This window comes from Astyanax mexicanus, chromosome 14, assembly GCF_023375975.1.
Source record: "Astyanax mexicanus isolate ESR-SI-001 chromosome 14, AstMex3_surface, whole genome shotgun sequence".
NCBI classification, from domain to species: domain Eukaryota; kingdom Metazoa; phylum Chordata; class Actinopteri; order Characiformes; family Acestrorhamphidae; genus Astyanax; species Astyanax mexicanus.
The window spans coordinates 23,239,980-23,260,708 of NC_064421.1; the positions used below are offsets into that span (position 1 = coordinate 23,239,980).

The 20,729-nt window shown below is 40.3% G+C and overlaps 1 protein-coding gene across 1 annotated transcript in view; it reads left to right on the forward strand.

The window, feature by feature from the left end:
- The window catches only part of crim1 (cysteine rich transmembrane BMP regulator 1 (chordin-like)), a 164,221-nt gene that overhangs the window by 77,234 nt on the left and 66,258 nt on the right, over positions 1-20,729 (forward strand). The gene's annotated exons all lie outside the window — the stretch shown is intronic.

Genomic DNA, 20,729 nt, shown 5'->3' on the forward strand with positions numbered 1-20,729 from the left:
TCATTTCTACATAGTTTATAGTTTTCAAATGTCTATTCATTGTGTTTACCATTAAATTTGGCATAGAAGTGCGCAAAACAGACAACATGTAGACAAAGGTATTGAGACACTTGGTACACACTTATCCTGTTTTGTTGGAGTAACAATCTCAACTTTTTTATTATTATTTCTATCCCAATTTTATCCCATTTTTTCCCTAATTTACAAGGCCAATTACCCCACCTACTCGTTAGGACTCACCAGAGAAGTGAAGACTATCACGTGCCTCCTCTGACGTAACAAACAACTGCTGCTTATGCAGCATTGCCGAGTAGCATCACAGCACGCTTGAAGGAAAGCGCAGCGACTCGGTTCCGATACATCAGCTCACAGATGCCTCGTCCTGAGAAACCCACCCAGAGAGAGAGTATATATAATCCACATTTTAAAGCAGCACTAGGTGGAATTTTCTTGATTTTTGATCTTTTTAAAGAAGTAAAATTACAGCTTGAAACTCACTGCAGAGCTGCATTGTGGTGTAATAGGAGGAATAGCGGTGCTCTTGTGTCTGTGCCGGAGCTCCTCTGAGCTAAAAACAGACAATGTAAGTTTTCCGAGGCGGCTGCGACCAGCGCTCCCGAGAACTGCGATCTGCTTTCCGACCTTTAGTTCTAACAGTTCTACAAGGACTACTGGTTCATTCTTTACAAACTAACATACAGACACTCTGGCAGAAGCTAGAAAGAGACCGAATATGTCTGTGAAAGCCAGAAAACGAGAAAGAGGAACTAATCCGCCTGAAACATTTATTACACTCTGCAACTGTAGGGGGGGCCCACGAGCACAAAATCTCAATCCTACCTAGTGGAGCTTTAACGTATATAAAAAAGTAAACAACCTTCTGAACTTCTTATCAATAGAACCACTGTGTTTACATGACTTAATACAGCTAGAAAATGCTAAAAGCATCATCAGGCTCACTAAACAGAGAAAAATACAGCTGGGACCAAATTGTAATTTTTTTTAGATAAACATTACGTAGGATCATGTGTGTGTAGGAAGCAGGGAAAACACTAAGAAGTGCAGGAAGGTGGACCTCCATGACCAGGGCTGAAAAATACTGGGGTACACCACTTCCACTGCTGTGCTACATTTAGTCTGTACGGCTGTTCCTGGAAACGCGGTAGTGGAGCCCATTACTTGGGGCATGCTGCTTCTAAACTTAGGTGACCGCTAGATGAGACATTGCATCCAGTGGTGTGTCGAGTCAGTGAGGAGACAGTATGTGTGTGTGTGTCTGTGCGTGTACGGTGTGTTGGTGGGGTGTGTTAACGGTGATAAGGGTCTGCTGAACGGATTGTTAGCACAGTGTGTGTGTCAGGACAGGAAGCTCACAGAGAGACACTCACTAAAGCAGTTGGAGGATGATTAGAGTGCTGTGCGTTCCTGCACACACACACACACACACACACATAGCCCACAAACACACACTAATAAAGCCTGGACAGCCTCAGTGATGAAGAGGGAGAAATAAAGACAGACAGAGAGATAAGAGAGAAAGTGGAAGGTGTGTGAGTGTTGGTGAGAGAAGAGCACACGTCACTAAGACAGAAAAGGACAGCGGGAAACAACCTGAAGAGAAGAATTGCTTCAAAATCTAAGCCACGTCTCCAGCATGTATTTACACTGAATATTTTTTTTGGCTATAAGGCGCACTTAAAATCCTTTTTTCCAAAAATCGTCAGTGTGCCTTATATATAAATGTACCAGTCAGGTTGTAAGGAGCTGTAAAGCCACTGAAGTACATTATACATTATACAGGAGATTTAGTAAAGTTTCTCCAGCACCGAGGCTGGAGCAGTATTAGCATTAGCTGTAAACCGTGCTAAGAGCAAGCTTTTTTGCCATTCAGAGGTGAGCATTATCAGCCTGTAGCCTGCTGCTAACCCCGGCTAGCATTGCTGGAGCAGCATTTGCATTAGTCACTAAGCACCAGCTCTTTTGCCGTTCAGAGGCGTGGAACCTTAGCTAAAATCTGGAAATCTAAGGTGACTGTAAATAAACGGAAGCGCTTTACTCACCCAAATAAACAGTTTTCAGGAGAGAAATCTGTGTAGATTAATATCTGACACCCATTTGATTTTAAAAGAAAATTTTTTTTTTTTTTAAGAATTACCACACCCAGCGGCAAGACATGCTGAATTTGGAGGGAATTAGTGGTGACACCCCTGTTTGTTACTAGTATCGCATAATGCCCTTATGTATGAAAAAAGACCAGGAAATAGAAATTTACCTCATAATCTGCCACGCCTAAAAAAATACTTTAGTAGCCAAAAAAAATTTATTCACTTAAAAATGCACATCTTAATAGTTGTTAAATTCCAGTTATTCGCAGTGTAAAACAATTACTTATTTTTTTTACCTATTGTTTTGAGTTCAGATCACTTTAGAACAATGACAAAAAAGTTATGAGCATGCTCAGTAGCAGTGCTACATATTGTATTTGTGTTTGCATACTGGGTGTGTCCTCCAGTCACTCTACTCATTTTCTTTAGGCTGCTTTCTCTTAGGTATACAGTTATGTGTTATGTAATGGTTGACTGCCTCAGTGACTAAAGCTCTATCTGGACGGGATTCGTTTCTTAAGGGGTTCTGGGGTAATTTTCTCTTTCATGAGGGGGGTCCTCTGTGATTTTATTCTCTTCCGGAATGGCCATGTACTTGTTTTTATTGAATTTTTCACTGAACTTTGTGGTCCTCTAGTAATTTTAGTCCTGTCCAGACACACACCTCTGAGTTTCTTCTCCTCACGATTAATACAATAGCTATTTTTCCACTGACACGCACCGTAATTACACTTTGGGAACTAATCCTGACATTTAAGTCAGACTGACATTAAGTACTGTATGAAGTTTACGTAAAAAAAACTCCCAGATAACCACCCTCACAGCTCAGTATTCACTATAACTATTAACAACAGATTTATGCAGCCTCTAAGGTAAGCTCAGCTAAACTAACCATTATATGGACAAGCTGTTGGGACAGCTGCTCATTCATTGTTTCTTTCATTGTTTCATCAGTTGTTGGAGTAACTGTCTCCACCTTATCCCCAACTCTGTCCGCAATTCACGAAAAAAGGAGCACCATCATTCATAAGTCCTGTTCTATTGGACGTAATTCATTACAGAGAGGAGTCCAGCTGCTTGTGTGCTCTACACAGCTGTGTCTGCAGTGGAGCACCATCATTCTGCTCTATAGAGTCCTGTTCTATTGGCAGTACTTTTTAAATGGAGTAGACAAGCTGTTGGATGTGTGTATTGCACACCAATGTCAATAGTGTAACACCAACATTTTGCAATAAAGAGTTCTGTTCTATTGGGAGTAATTCTTTAAATGGAGAACACAAGCTGTTTGTGTGCATTGCACATCAGTGTCAATGGTGTAGCACCAATATTTTTGCTCTACAGTGTTATTTTCCATTGGCAGTACTTCTTTACTAGGAATACACAAGCTGTTTGTGTGCATTGCACATCTGTGTCAGCAATTAAGCGCCAACGTTTTGCTCTAAACAGTCCTATTCAATTGGCAGTATTTCTTTACAGGGAGTAGACAAGCTGTTTGTGTGAATTGCACATCCGTGTCAACGATGTAGCACCAGCATTTTGCTCTAAAGAGTTCTGTTTTCTTGCCAGTACCTCTTTAAATGGGGTAGACAAGCTGTTTGTGTGCATTGCACATCTGTGTCAGCAATGTGTCTGCTACTTAAATGTAGCGGAATGCAATCATTGGTTGGGGTGTCCACAAACATTCTGTCACTGTCCAATAAAAAAAAACATATCTCCAAAACAAAGCAACTTTACAGGAGAGAGTACAAACTGTCTTAACTTTCAATGGAAGTCGAGTTACGAGAAACGAGTCGAGAAACGAGTTTATTTCAGTCAATTAAAAAAAAAATCTATTTGTTCATTTTTCAAGAAATTTTAAACCAATTTAGGGGACACTTGTGTTGTGTTTAAATTAGATAGTAAACTAAAAATCGACAAAAAGTGAGATATTTGTTTTTCATTAAACAGAAAAGATTCGCACCCAGAGTGTATCTGCTACTCTGCACATTTTAATAAGATGTTTAATGACAAACTGCATTTTCAGCCCCAGAAACAAAATCAAAACAAAATCATTGTCCAGATGATCAAGACAGCTTGTGTCTGAACGCCCTTTCATCTCATTTGAAGGGACACGTGTCTTTGCTTAAACCTCCTCCTTATTATACCAGCAAACAACCTGAGGAGGCTTAAAGAAATTAGCACAAAATCAAAGCAGCAGATCCAGCATGAATCCGGACATGCAGAATTAACCGTCTACCTATTTAGTAGTTATTTATTGTGCACAGGCAGCATGAGCGTTTTAATCAGTGTCTATATAATAAACAATACGTTTATAACTGTGTTTAAATGGACAGTTTGGTCAAAATAAAAAGGTACAGGTATTCATTGCTAGAACTGTTACCAAACATACCTGATCTCCTCCTACAATGGTGCCACAGTCCCAGCAGTATCTAGAATGAGATCTGGTTTATAGACTAGGTATACACACTTGTAATGTTGTATCTGAAGGTGTGAGGGACTTTTGAAAATTGCAGCTGTGTGCTTTTGAGCTGGCTGTATAATTTTTTGCTTAAATTCTGGGAGCTAAAGCAGAAGAAATCCAGATGGCAAACATGACTTTGTGTTTTTCTGTATGTTTTAGGCTTTGCAATGCATGCAAAAACATGAGTTCTGTCAGATTTATAAAGTTAGTTTTTAAGTTGCACACAAACACCTTAAATAGACTATTCATGTCAGTCATGACGCTGTCAGTCTGCCTCAACAAAGACTCCACTTCCCAGCAGGCACTTACACCTTTCTAACGTGACTTTGCTGAGCACGCTCCCCAGTTGCTGATTATTTTCACCTGGTCTGTCTAGTATAAATACCCCTCAGTTTGCTCTGTTCCCAGCGGAGTATTGAATCGAATTATCTAAATCTTCTACAACCCGTTTCCTTTGTTTATTGTCTTTTGTTACTGACTTGTTTTTGATTTCCGACTCTATGGTTTATTTACTTTTTTTTGTATTTTTTAGTACTCTTTTGCTTTAGCCCTCCCTGCGCTGGATTTGCCTGAGGTATCTGCTCATTGAACTCCCATTGAATATACACGATAGTGACTGATGGAGGAAGAATACGCTCGGGACTAGACTCTTCCTCAGTCATCAGTCATTATCTCATCTATTCAGTGGCAGTTCGATGAGCAGAATATAGCAGAGTCACACGTGGGAAATCCAGGAGTTTCACATTGCAGATTTACTCTATTCATTTGATTAGCATCACCATGTGGAGAAGTGAAGCAGAAACTTCAGTGAGTCTAATTGGCTGCTAGATGATAATGCTAATGATGATACTGTGTGTGCATTCTGTACATATCAGTGCATGTCATTTTACTATTAAATTTGATATTAAAAAAATCATTAAATATTGTTATGCTCCCAATATTACATTATAAATAGCATTGCTATAGAATGGTTACCTGTGTATTAGTATAGTAATATAGGACTGTGTTCATATTGACAATAGGTTCTACTATACAGCCTTAAATCTAACCATGACCTACAGGAGAACATGTCAAGCTGCATTTGTGTTCTGCGTGTTGGGCAAATATCATCTGTCATTACAAAAAAAGTGATGACATTTAAATTTAACGAGGAAAAAGGGTTTAATAAAGGGACTGAAGGAGACCATGGGGGGAAAATGCACAGGTGAAAAGGATTCCCGTTCCTCTGCAGGTGTTTATTTATTTCCTGTTTATCCTACAGTGCAGCCTGAGGTGCACGCTGCACATGAAAGAGGCAGAGAAAGGGCACGTAATAAGAGTGCTCTGTGTTTGATGCTCGGAGGATAAGAAAAGGACAGAGCGGCCACTCCCTTCAGCGCGCAGCGATCTGCGCTCCAGCACAAACACAACGCGCAACACAAGCAACAAGAACAAACATCTGTGTGAAATGACGAGATAGGTTGTGTGTCATCTCTGCGGCGTGCTGTGAAATCGCACCGTGTCTGGCGGCTGATTAGAGAACAAAGTGGCAGGGTCTGGATATCAGCGAGGGGAGCATCAAAGCCCCCGCAACAGAAATACACCCTGATTGAACATCTGGCTGCTGGTGACTACATCCAACTCTGAGCGCGTGTTAATATTCCGCAGCCGGAGGGGGAGGTAGAGCACACGTGAGAGAGAGAGAGAAAGAGAGAGCATGAGAGAGAGATTGATAGAGAGGATGAAATCATCTCCACGGGTGAAAACCAATACGCAGATCAATAAGCAACAGCTGGCCCACTTACATCATCACCCCTGTGCTGCAGTCAACGGAATCCCACCTGCCTACCTCAAGAAATCGCAGTCACAGTGCGTACAAATGAGCAGAACACAAGCAAACGTGAGCAACAACAAGCTACTAGGCACCATGCCGTGAGTGAGGCAGCCATTCATGAACCTCTAGGGCTGTCACAATATCAGATACTAGGGATGGTCGATATGGCAATGACATAAAATCACAATATGCAGAGTATTTAGACGATAACAATATTCTTAACGATCTGACAAAACACTGAAAATATCTTATTATTAGGTTTAAGACTATACTGCTTAAAGAAGATTACTGTTTAATATACAATTCTCATAAAGAACATTCTCAAAAATTATAGTAATATTATCTTGCACAATACTTGTCAAGGGAGCCAAACACAGGACAGACAAACACTGATAAAATAAACAGTTTGTTTATGGACTACAGGATTAAGCAAATATGAATAGTCAGGGGCAGGCAGGGTCAGCAACAAAATGGGCTAAGCAAATGGATGGTCAGAACTAGCGATAAACAAAGGGCTAGGCAAAATAGTGATCAAAAAGAACAAAATGGTATGAAACGGCAACGAAAAAACAAAGTACAAAAGAAACGCAAGGTAGAAGAGAAGAGTCGAGATGTTTGTTTTCTGTCGGTCTTGAGGGATGGTGGTTCGATCCGAGCCGTACTGGAAGCCCTAAGAGCTCTTGGTACAGATCTGGCTTTGACCATTGCCATCAAGTAAAAAGGAGCTGTTGTTTTTGTAGGCCAGCATCAGGGTTATAAATCTGCAGCAAAAGAGTCACATGACTGAATTTTGGAAGATTGAAGACCTTGCTACCATATTCTGAACTAGTTGCAGGTTTTTTTTTTTGGTGGCTCGCAGTGGAAGACCAGCCAGTAGAGAGTTGCAGTAGTCAAATCTTAGACAAGAGAGAGACTGCAAAAGCACCTGAGTGGCTTCCTAAGAGAGAAACAGTCAAATTCTTCAGATGTTATACAGGAGAAATCTGCAGAGTCAGATTTGCAACAAGGCTTGAGAATGGCCAAAAAAATGCATATCACCGTATTTCTCAAGATTCTGACGGTTTCACAGTATATCACTGTGTTTTTTTTTTTTTTTTTGTATTTTTTGCATGAATGGGCTTTAATATAGGGTTGTGAGTTACTGTACTGTTAGGAGTACATGTAATACAAAAAAACAATAAGGCTTTACATTACAGCTTTGATTACTATTGGGTTTACTTTGTTCCACAAAAAGACACAATATATGAAGAAATCAGACTTTATTATCAGAAAAATAGCTAAAGAATGTAAACAATAGACTTAAAAAAAGATACGCTAACAAATGTAACACTAGCGGTATGGCGGTATGAGAGAAACGCATAACGGTTCAAGTTCACCCTGGAGTGACCAGTGAGTTCTTAAAAGAGATGGAAAGATTGTGGTGAAGACCTGTAGTTCCTGGGATAAACAGACTATCAGTCTTGCTGGGGTCAGGTTTCAGGTGATGAGAATACGTCCACGATGAGACATCAGTGAGACATGCTGAGATGCAGGACGAAACTGAGATGGCTTTAATGAAACATCTGCACCTGCTCCATACGGTCCACATAAGTTCAGGCACAGTAAAAGAGCTAGCCGCTCTCATTCAGTCTCACTTCTGCAGCCAACTGTACCCCAACACAGCGCTGATACGATCTGCTCAGTGTAGCCTGTGTTCAGGAGGACAGCTGTTCCCGGCCTACAGCAGTTTAGCGAGTGTGTGTGTGTTTGTGTGTGTTTTTGTGTGATTAGTGTTGTAGTTATCAGACTGTGATGGTTGTATCCAGCAGGATGCAGCGAGTGTGACGAGGTGATGGAGATTGTAGGCCTCTCTGTGGTCTGTTTCAATTTCCTCCACAAAGAACAAAATAGGTTCCAAACTCCTCAAACACACACACACACACACACTCACACAGGCTGACTGGATCAACCGTGCCATCTCCAAACAAACCGCCGACTACATCATTCCGTCATCTACAGATGTTTGCTGGAGACAGAGTGCAATCTCACATGCACACACTCACAATGTACACACACACTTGCACACACAAACACACACACACTCGCACAGGCTTTGTGTTTGGGATGGTGAGAGTGTGAGCGTTCTCAGACACTGTGTTTGTTCACCAGATTTCTCTTTCAGACAGTGATGTCACCGTCCTGGAGAGCAGATAAGGGGTCTGATTAGCTTTGCCCATGTAAGAGTGGGTGTGTGAATGTGACTCTGCGTTTGTGTGTGTGTGTGTGTGTGTGTGTGTGTGCTTGTCTTGCTATACTTTATTTTAAATTGTAGGCCTAAATAAAAGGGACCAGATGTCCTTATAAGGATAGTAATATATGCTATTTGTAACATTTGTGTGGTCTTCACAATTTATGATGCTTTTTTATAAAAAAACAAATTCTTTCATTTGAAAACTAAACTAAAGTGGAATGGTTTATTTTGATCGCTGAGTTTAGAAAAAGGTAAGGGTTCGGGATAGGGTCAAGGTCAGGTTAAGGCTTATGAATAGATTTAAATGTAGTTTTATTTAGCTGCAGTAATCATTGTGTCAGTGGAAGGTTCTTACAGGTATTTCAAGACAAAGTATTATTAATATAATTTGATAATCTGTAATTGCATCGACTACACTACTACCACCTAGGGGTGGGTATTGTCACTGATTTGCCAGTTTGATTCGATTCCGATTCACAAGGTCCTGATTCAATTCAAAATCAATTCATTTAGGTAAATTTCAGTTACAATAAAAATGTTCTAGTTTAAATTAGAAATGTATGTAATTATACAAGCAACACTCAAACTTCCATTATTAAAATATTAGTGTTTATATTATATAGACTTAAAACAACAATTACATTCTTTTTTAATATCATTTAATGTAGCTTAGTTAATTGCGACACTTTGCTTCACAGCTCTGAACAGGTTTGGAAATGACCACTTTACTCAAATGTTTATGTGTGAGTAAAACATAAATTGGTTCCTGAACATTAATAAGACTTCGGAAGCCATCGTTTTCAGCAACGCTGTATGAACATATATACTCACATTTCATTTACATAAAACAAACAAAAAAACATAACATGATTCATACATTTCTTATTTATTCGCAAATAAAAGTGTAAAATTTACCCATACTCACTAGTTCAGATGTGAAATTCTCCCCCGTTATAAGAGCCTCTTCCTCTGCCGGTAATCACGTTCATCCCTGCGGACAAAATAATTAGTAACAGCGCTTCATAGAAAATGCGATCATAATTCAACTATTTACACATTAAACCACTCAGAAACAGGTTAATCTACAGTTATTCCGTCTAACAGTTGTTAACCTGTTACACTGTACCCGCCTGATGCCTGATGCTGCTGTGCACCGGCGGGAGTAGTTTAGCGCACCAGCCGTGTGTGGTACTCGGTGAAACGGCTAACCCGCTAAGCTAACGATAGCTTCAGCTGGTTAGGTTACATTAAATCAAGTACAAGTAAAAACAACACTAGAAAACAACTTAAAACAGTGGTAAATGTACTAGTTTGATAAACACAGGCAGCAGTTAAGTCTAAATACAGAAGAAAATTGCTTACACTTTCACACAGACTTCCTGCAGTGTCCTGGGCTCCGTCTTTCGTGCTCCAGCTCACCCCAGCCAGAGGGCGGTGCTCGAAAAAGGATGGTCTCGCGAGATAAAATGCGAGACGTTAAAACTGTACTTATATACAGGGAAAATGGGCTACTTTTAAAGATCGATTCGGGTTTATGCGAATTAATTGATATCGGATTATTCAAATGAAAATCTTTAAACTCACCCCTACTATCACCAATATACCTTTTTATATTGTAGTCCATTAGAAGCAACCCATGTTATTCCCAACACATTCAGTTACATTGAGATAGGGCTTTTTGAGATCAGTGGCACATTCTCCACATACCCATAGTGTTAAATCATCTTCAAGCTGTAGAAAAATGGACATCTGTTTTTTTTTTTTTTTTTTTTAAACCCTCTTTCTCAAAAACTAAAGGTTGAAGTGTTGCTTATCTGATAGGAGCAGTGTTGGTGGTCTGCCAGGGGTCTGGCAGGTCTTGTGTGGTTGTTAGTAGTCCCGGTTTTTCTAAACAGTATCATTTTTTAGCCACCACTTTTACAAAATCCTGTTTTTTTCACCCCACTTCCCTCTTTCTCTCTCTCCCTTATGCAATCATATTATCTTATATCTAATCTGTAATCTCAGAAACATCTCCTGAACTGAGCTGAGCAGCTGTTTTGACTGGAAATAAAGAAACTGCTGGAAGGTCTAGTCTTTTCACAGCATGTGCTGCATGTGTGTTTTATAAATGCGAGTGTGAATGTGTGTGTTAATCACCCCGAGCTCTCTCCAGTTTAAATGCCAGCCTTTGTGGACTACGTGTGTGTCCCTGCTGTCTGGTAATCTCTCCTGTTCGCAGGTCTCTGCTGGTGTGAATAGGCAGTGCACAGATTATTCTCTTCTCTTGCTCTGTCTTTTCCTGTTTAATAACACATCTCCTTCCATTTGTTTGCTCATAAAAAGCGCAGATTTTCACTGTTGTCAGGTTTGGCTGTCTTGACTCTTCTCACTTATCGCGGAATCGCTGCGTTTCGGAGGAAGGAAGATAATGTTATTTACAAACGGAAAAACAAACACAGGCCTGTGAATTAGAGCCCCCTCTCTCTGTTCTGTTCTGCTCTGCTGTGTTTATGTGCTGTGGATCGCGGCACGTCATTAGCCATATTTTTAGGAGCTTGATTAGCTTTGTGTGCTGACACACACATGTACACACACACACACACACACACACACACACACACACTATTCCACCTGTCAGCCTGTGTTCACCCAGCCCTGCTGTACAGAGGCCAGTCATTACACTAATGTTTGCTCAGAGTGAGGCTGTCACACTCAAGAGGATGATTGGCGGTTTATGTAAGCCACTTCCAGACGTTTGAGGAAAGAATGCAGCAGTTCTTGTTGACCTCTTGATGCTCCGCCCACAAATGCATTTTCCTTTGCTTAACTATTTGTAGAACAGCTATTGATAGAGCTGTAAAGAGCATTTAAAAAATGTAATGGAAACTAAACATAGAAAAAATAGATTGATCATGACGTGTGCTATGTACCTCAGTGGACGGCTCTTGAGAATGACCACACCTGTATAAGTTGTGAGGTGTTACCTGATTGAGGTAAGTGATCATGGAGTACGTGACCAAAGCATACGTGCATTAGCACAGAGTAAGCACAGCGAGGTCTGATAGCGTGTGTCAGATAGATAACATGAAATATTCCATTTCTGAAGGTGTGCGGGTTTTAACATTCCCCGATCCACAGTGTCACCTGTGTACCCTGTTTTTCACATTATAAGGCGCACTTAAAATCCTTTAATTTTCCCAAAAATCATCTGTGCACCTTTTAATCCTAATCCAGTGCACCTTGATGTATGATTATGTATTCATTTTACCAGTCAGTTTGTGAGGAGCAGTACAACAAGCTATGTGGAACACACCGCTAATTATTATCACCCTGGATTACAGGAACACTCAGGGTTCCTCATTATAGCGCTGTCGGGCGGCATTTACAGCACATCCCGCAAGTGCTAGCAGTTAGCCGCTAATGCTAACGCTGCTGCACCTAGCCTTAGTGGAAATCTGAAGTACATGGGCACTTATTATTATCTTACACCCTGCACAAGGCGTGTCGCGATGCTCATTGCTATCTTACACCCTGTGAATATTTTCACGCTTTCTGCACGCGTCGTTAAATAGCCAAGACGCTTATGAATATATCTACACTGACGTATGTGGTGGTCTGGAAGTGTTCGTTGCTATCTTGCCGCGTACAACCCTGCTTGTTACACACACACACACACACACACACACACAAACACACTGCAGCAGTCCACAAATCATCAACAATCAACATCAACAATAAACAGAATACAAACTAAAATAACATTGCTGTTCCTGTAAATGACCTGTAAATGATTGTGCACCTTCACAAAGGGAAGTCACAGGTCAGTTTCCTCAGCTGAGAAGCGCAGAAGCTCTGCACTGTTAAAATAAAAAAGTAAGTGTTTTAAATGAGCCAATTTCAGTAAAATACAAACAACACTGTCCTTCTGAGTATCATGACATTTTCGACTGAATGGTGTTTTACTCAGTGCTTTGTAAAGCCCTTCCAGTCTCAGTTTCTACAAAAGAATGGACAGAGCTGGGATAGGTCAGTTTCACGCTGCCAGCGTAGAATTTCCTCTTTCACTTCTCTTTGTGGAGAGAGGGCTCTTACGCAGCTCGGTGGATGCTAACTACATAGCAGTCTTCTAAGCAGTAAGCACCGGGATTAGCCCTGTAAATGCTCGCCTATTGTTCCGGCACAAGAGACATGTGGAAATCGGAGACCGAGGGGGCCCTCTTACAGAGGACGGAGCTCGGATTAAGACTCTTGTGCGTACACACACACACACACATACACACACAAGCTCACACACAAACTCACACACAAGCTCACACACAAACACACATACACATTATTCTGTAGCGAGGAGCTCAGGCAGTGGCCCAGACGTGGAATAGTTTACTAACCTTAAACCGCTGCGTTTTGCTTTTGGGCTTACGTACGCACTACAACATCGGGTATGTTTTGAGTGGCAGTATAAAGAGGTCGCGATGTGGCGGAGCGAGAAATGTGTACTCGCCAGCCACTCTTTTTTCAGAGGGAGCCGAGCGAAACCCGGCTCAATCGGAGGAGGAAGGGAATATAGCGGCAGGTAGATTACGAGTCACCGCGGGGCTAGCTGCATTACGCCTGTGCTGTGAAGCTTGCAGTGATTGACAGGATGCTGTGCCTGCTCTCCACTTCTGATAGCTCTCTTCACTCACGCATTACCAGTATGAGGACAGGACACCTCACTTTCTCCTGTTCAAATCTGAATTTTTAAGGTGTTGCTTCTTAGTTACATGGTCAAACGGTTTAGAAAACCCTCAGTATTTTTTCCATTCATTTTTTCCATTTAAGCTCTTCAGGCCCAGTGCTAAACTCGGGCTGCAGCAGAAGGAGCTAGCTAAGGAGGAGCTTACAGCTTTGTTTACTCTCTTTACAGCTCTGTTTACACAGCTCATTAGCGTTAGTTATCTTGCGTAAGTAACTATAGGTTTAAATCTTATCTCCGGTTGATTCTGCCTTTTACCGATACCTTAAATATACACTAGAGGAGCACAGTTTGACAAGGTAGCACAACTCAACAGAACGCCGGTCAAAGCGTTAAGGGTTAACTTAACCTAGCACCTAGTTTTAGAGCTGTAAATTTGACTGTAACAAAATGACACTAAATAAAATCATGATCTGTTATTACAAACATTTTAAAAAGCTTTTTTCTCTTTATGAGCAGATGAGTTTATGAACTTTTATTTGTTTGCTTTTTTTGTATCTGTTCTTTTTCCCCGGCAGTGGAGTGTCCGCTATGTTCCTTATGATAACAGATTTGAAAAACATTCCCACAAAAGCGTTTTTGTAAAGTTTGTGTTGATTTGCAGGTGTTGCGTGCAGGACGTGATTTGCATGGTCTAAGCCGAGCGAGCCTGCCAGGGCAGGGAGCACCTGCAGCTCAGTGCGCGTTATCGCATTATTTAGTCTGTTGCACAGGCAGCTGCAGCCAAAACCAGCCGGCCTGCGGGATGTGGAGGGGCTGCAGGCCGGGTGGGAGGCAGGGACCGGTGGGCCGAGCTGCCCTCCTTTCAGCCCCACGGCCTGCTGGGGCTATTAGAAGCTGGGAACAGCAGTCGCTTTAGTCTCCCGGCTTCAGGTTGTCTTTGTGATCCGAAGCCTCGCCGTGCCGGGGTTTGCTTCTTGATACGGTGTTGAGGAAATAGTATGTGGGTGTATTCTGACTGCACAGCACTGCTTGCCTTAAGTCATACTGTGTGTACATACAGCAGCTATGTCTGTGTGTGTTTGTGCGTGTCTGTACATTTTTCAGAGAGAACGTCTAGACGGAAAAAAAACAAGGGTAATCTTCAAACCACAAGGTAAAGCTTTCTTGGAGGAAGCCCAGTATTCACAGCTATCATCCAATACTTATTTATCTAATCAGTTCTTCGATAAAGCCAATCAGGTGAGCTCAGACAGAGGTCAGCAGACAAACCCGTCCTTCTAACCAACACGTCAATAACTTTACTGACAAACAACACATTGAGCTTCATTCACAGAATCTTCTTTCAAATGTTTCCTTAAGTCTAAGTCAGATTCATTACTTGTTTTTCAAAGCAATGTCCTTAAGTCTTATTCATGATCAACGTTAAGTACGTAGTCTACAAATCTACAAAAAAGTATATATTTTTTTTATGGGAAAGCAATGATAAGTCAATTTTAAGGAGTCAATTCACTGTGTAAACGTTTGATGAATAAGTCCCATTTGTGTTAATTTGACTATATTTGTATTTTATTTGGCATTTGTTCCAGTGTTATGTTCTTACAGGCAAAACACTTATAATAATAAACACAAAACAGTACTTATAATCATCTCAGTTGTAGTCACAATATTATATTTATAATAATAATAATATTTTATTTATATAGCGCCTTTCCTGAAAACTCAAAGCGCTTAACAACACAGCCATAGACAAAAGGCATAGGGAATAAAAACAAGCATGCAAGCACTTACACGTAACAGTGCAAGTATTTAAACATAAAAAACAGACAATAATAAAAAATAAATAAAATGAAGTATGCAAGTAAAAATATATTAACAGCAGTAAGCTTTCCTAAAAAGATGAGTTTTAAGTAAAGATTTAAAAGAGTTTAGGCTGTCTGCAGCACGAATATTACTGGGGAGCTGATTCCACAATCGTGGGGCAGCAGAGGAGAAAGCTCGATCACCCAAAGTTCGCAGGCTAGATTTTGGTACAGCGAGTAAACCAGAGCTCACTGACGCAGGCAGCGGGATGGGCAGTATGGGATTAAAAGTTCAGAAAGGTAAACCGGAGCAGTGTTATGTAGAGCTTTGTATGTGAGTAGTAGTACCTTATAAGTGATTCGATGTGACACAGGCAGCCAGTGTAGGTTTTTGAGTATGGGTGTGATATGTTGGTGCAGACGAGTTGAGGTTAGTAAGCGGGAATTTCATTAAGATCTGACTGTGAACAAAATATTATATACATAAACTCATTATTAGTACTCTTTAAAATGCATATCAAAGCTCTAAATTCAGTTAAAACTGCTGAAAAGTTTGATTGAAGACTGCAGATTTTTTTTGCTGAAAATTTCAATAATCGTATATTAGTTGTTATTAAGGTAAAATGTTCAACTCGTTCATACTCGTGATATTAATTTAGAGTCATATTGCCCAGCACCACTGACATCACAACTAGGGAATAAAATGCAATGAGTATGGCATTATTCTTAACAGTTTCCTTATGTCGTTTGCTGATAACTAGTCTTGAAAGTGCTATTTCCATGTTCTGCGTTAATTATGTATATACTGCAGGAGCTTGACCTGTTTTTGTATTTTGCTGTAAAAAGTTTGACATACAGCTCTGGAAAAAATAAGAGACCACTAAAAATGATGAGTTTCTTTGATTTTGCACCAGGAGTAGCATAAAGTTATCAAAAAGCAGTGTGTAAGACTGGTGGAGGAAAACATAACAAGCTGAAATGCATGAAAACTGTGATTAAAAACCAGGGTTATTCCATCAAATACTAATTTTTAAACTTTTAAAACTTTATAAATATGAACTTGTTTTCTGCATCTTTTTTGTTATTAAAATAAAATACTCTAAATTAGAATATTTTTATTTGGAATTTGGGAGAAATGTTGTCGACAGTTTATAGAATAAAACAACAATGTTCATTTTACTCAAACATATATCTATAAATAGCAAAATAAAAATAAAAAAGTTATTCAGAAACTTAAGTGGTCTCTTCATTTTTTCCAGAGCTGTATATTTAAATGTGTGTGGTTTTTTTTTTTTTATTATTAGCATGTAGTAGAGTTGAGTAACATGTCTTTACCTTTACCAATCCAATATTGGGACACCATTAGTGATACATTGGTCAGTGCACAACTGACTAAAATATAATTTACCTTTTTTTTTTTTCTTTAACTCTAATGTAAATGATCACTGAGGTCGATTGAAATACAGGCCTGACTGTGAATATTTTATATGTGGCCCCAGGACATCACCAGATATCAAAACAAATGTACTGTGTATGTGTTTGCATTTTTACTGGCTTAGTTTACAGGTTCTGGATTCAACTCCCACCCTGTACGCCTCGACCCTTCAGCTCCAATTCAGTTGCGTTTCCTCTCTGCATTAAGCTTTTAAATGAGGCTGAGCAAGATTTGCCTAAGTAAGTACATTAGGGGTAATGTTATGTAAATCTGCTCCCGTGTGGAGGGTGGCAGGTTTAGGGTGGTAATCAGTGCTACTCGGAGCTCACGCTCGCTGTGTTCTCAGCTCGGGAGCTGTGAGGTTGAGATTAGAACTGCTTTTTCAGTCTGCAGATTTCAGAAAGAGCGCGTGTTTCCTTCTGCTTCAGATACACTCTGTCTGAAGATAAGCTCAGCAGACTTGTGTTTGTGTCTGTATCTGTATCAGTGTGAGCTTGCCTCTGCCCCTGTGTGTGTGTGTGTGACATCGCTAGTGGTCGTGTAGGAAACCAGCTTAATAAGTATTGACATGTTTGACCTGTTTGCCATTTCCGTGTTCGTTATTACACCCACACACATATGCGAGAAGAGACACTGGACAGTGACACGAGGCGAAGATTCACCACAGTCAGCACATGCTTTCCTTTAGGTTGTTTGGAGACCTAGAGAGTGCTCTCTTTCAGTCGAGTATACCAGGAGAGCACTGATCTCCAGCCACTGATCTTTAGTCTTTGTGAGACTAAGGAGAAATTAAAGGAGATATAATGTAAAAATAAAAAACACTTTTGGTGTTTGTCTGAAATAGTTAAAATTCCAAATCATTCACACTAAACAATGAATTGTTTATTCAAACATATTTTAGTGTTTTTAGAACTGACAAACAACAGGTTTAAGTTCATTTTTACACCCTACTCTCACAAATAAAACCAAAATAAGACGTTCAGTATCACTTATCATACTCAGGATCCATTTATTACCCTTCTACAAACTGACTGACTGGCTGTTTTCCAGCTGTACAGGGTTACAAGCTGATACGAGTTGTACAGAGATAGTAAAGGAACATTAGCTGAGATAACTTAACATGTTTGCAAGTGTTTGTTTATGATTTCAGTCACGTGTGGCTTGGTGTAGCAATGCTGAGGTAAATTTTTGATTAAAATAGCACAATCAGGGTAATTAGATTGTGCTATATGTATTGCTTTTTCTTTGGAAAGCACAACAAAAATACAGTTAGGCTATGAAATGTATTCTGTGATGAAAAAATTGCCAAGGTGAATGAAAACCTTGGCATTTGAAAACATTGGCATTTGGGTTTCAGTTTTGGACAAAAAATGATTTTTGACCTAGTGCTCACAATATAATCACTAAAAATCACTCCAGTGCAATGATTTGAAGTGTGAATTTCAGTCTTTTGATTCTGTGTTCTGTGATTCATTAACTTGTTCATTTCACCACAGTTCACAGCTCCTGAGTGGCACAACTGTCTAAATACCTCAGCCAACTTTCTCTGAAATGATGTACTCCTACTGGTTTCATTTTGCCGCCAAACTGCAGGTTATGCAGAGCACGACATTTTACTATAAGTAACTACTAAAAAATGATTAGCCCAGTTTGAGCTATAATGAAATGCAAGTATAAAGAATACCTAGTAAAAAAAAATCGGAGTAAGAGCACACTGCTATTTTCTTTGAAGTTCTCCATATTTGATTCATGGCACACATCTTTATTACCAGCCAGTCCCAGGCTTTATCACGAAGGTCTTTGTCCACAGAGTTTGTCCAGCTGCCATGTGCTGGAGACAGGGAATGAAGCCTTCTCACAACATCTGTGTTTGTTCATTTTCTCCTCAATTATGTCGCATTATTTGCCGAAGCCAGGTGAACACCATCTCCGCATGAAGTACACTGAAGCCTTAAGTGTTGGCCTAGTCCTCAGGAGAGTGCAAGTTTGACCCCCCGGCGATGCCACAGCCATCTGTGTCTAGGAGTCATAATTAGCCATAATTGGTCCTCGTTCTCTTCCCATCACTCACTGCAGTGCCTGCCAGCCGGGGCTTCTGTTACAATTGGCAGCTAGTGCTGTTCCCCAGACATGCTGAGCTGTCCAGTGGCGTTGCATTAGCCATGGTTTATAAAGATGTAGTGATTCTTCATGTGTGTGAAAGCGGTTGTTTGCTCCCACTCTCTCAGCATCATGTGCAGTAGAGAAAAGACACAAATAGATACACCATTAATAATAAGGGTGCTTTAAAAAGTAGTGTAGTGATGCCTCAAATTTATCCCTGTTGGTTTCATTAAGAACTATTTTAATAAGAGTGTAAAGAATATTGTCATTGTGCTTTAAACAGGTTTACAAATATGCTTCTTTATGAAACTAGAATTGTTCTACAATGGCATCATTTGAAGAACATTTCAGAGAAACTTTATTCCTAAAAGTATAGTTGTTCGGTAATGGCCATGAATTAACTCGGAGTAAATTTGCTAAAATTGCCAAAGGAGGGGGCTCCGAGTGGTCCAATAGGCTAAGCGCTGCCACTTTGATCAGGAGATCGCCGAACAGGATTCGAATCCTGTTTATGTAGCTTGCCATCAGCTACCGGAGCCCTGAGAGAGCACGACTGGCTTTGCTCTCTCTGTGTAGGTAGATGGAGCTCTCTCCACACATCATTCCTAAGGGTGATGACAAAAAGCATTGTGTCCCATGACATTTGCCATGTTCGGTGGAAGCTAAAGAACTTAGCATTAACGTGTGGGATATGTGTGTCAGGCCTTCTGAGTTGGATGTAGACGTGATTTCTCTCAGAATCACTGGCCAATCACTGGTCAATTCTAGCCAGATGCAGACGGTCTCGATCGTTACCACCTACTGCGCTGTCCAATGTGGGTGGTAATAATGTTGTCTATGACATACAATGTTTCCAGAACAGATATGACACTGTGGAAATAGAATGTATCATCCATCTTGCACCCACTATCAAGCCTTGCCATGAGCACTCTGGACAGTTTTTAACCTCATTCACCTCACAAGATAACACCTCTCAACTTATACAGTTGTTTGCATTCCCAAGCATCCACTGAGGTAACACCTTATGATAAACTTGCACACTTTTATCCTATGTTGTTTGGTGTTTGTACAATCTATAGTTATTATTCTAATTACGTCTAATACTGTAGTCAGTCTAACATTTTGAAAATCTATCTGAAATCAGCAGTGCAGTTTTCATTGCAGCAAATCTTTAAAATAAAATATCTGTTTCTGTTTATTTCAGGTTGTGGTGCAGAATGTCAGGCATTAAAGAGACTGCAGCTAGACATCAAGCCCTGGCACAGTTACCTTTGGTGTGATTAATGTTCATTGTCCCTGATGTATAAAACAAGCTCCACAGCTCAGCCTGAGTTAGACTCTACGAGAGTGCACTACTTTACATTTTTTAAGGATGTTAGATGAATACACTCAGGCAGTAGTAGATTAGGCTGCTGGAGGAGTTAGTGTGAGCTATAAAGATATTGATCAACATTAAGAGGATAGAGATAGATAAGAAAGTAAAGTTTTCTGAGTGTAGAAATCGCCACCTGCAGCAAAAAAGTTAAACCCCATTTTCGTATATATGTCGTTTTTCTCAACAAACGCACACAGAGACTTAATGGAGACAAAACTGTTGAGGAACTGTTGAGACTGTATTTTTAAACTCACATGCCCCTGGCACTTGACGGTGGATCAGCACTGCCAAATGCTGCGACTGCACTGACTGGTGGAAAAGTTGATTACAAAGGTGTTTATTAAGGTGTTTTTGTGCTGAATTTCATTAAGCCAGGCCTACTCTGTAGCCAGAATTGGGTGGGTTGTTTTGGAGCCCTGCCTTCAGGCTGCATGGTGGGCTGCTTATGGGATTATGGCTGAGCGGCTCTGAGAGATTTCACAGTCAGCAACATCCATCTCACACACTCAATTGGACATATGCAGGTGCTGATGGGAAGTTAGTACGCTTGTGCTGATACATATATTTTCCATTTTAACCTACAACTCCCAGTTATCACTGCATGTACACTTACTGTTGAAGTGTCAGACTAAATGTCAAACTATATTTTCTGTATTTTTGGCTTTTATTAGGTGTTTGGTGCATTAAAACACTCAAACACTCTTTTGAAGTTTTTTTCCTTCAAATAAAAAATCTGGAAGTGGAAAAG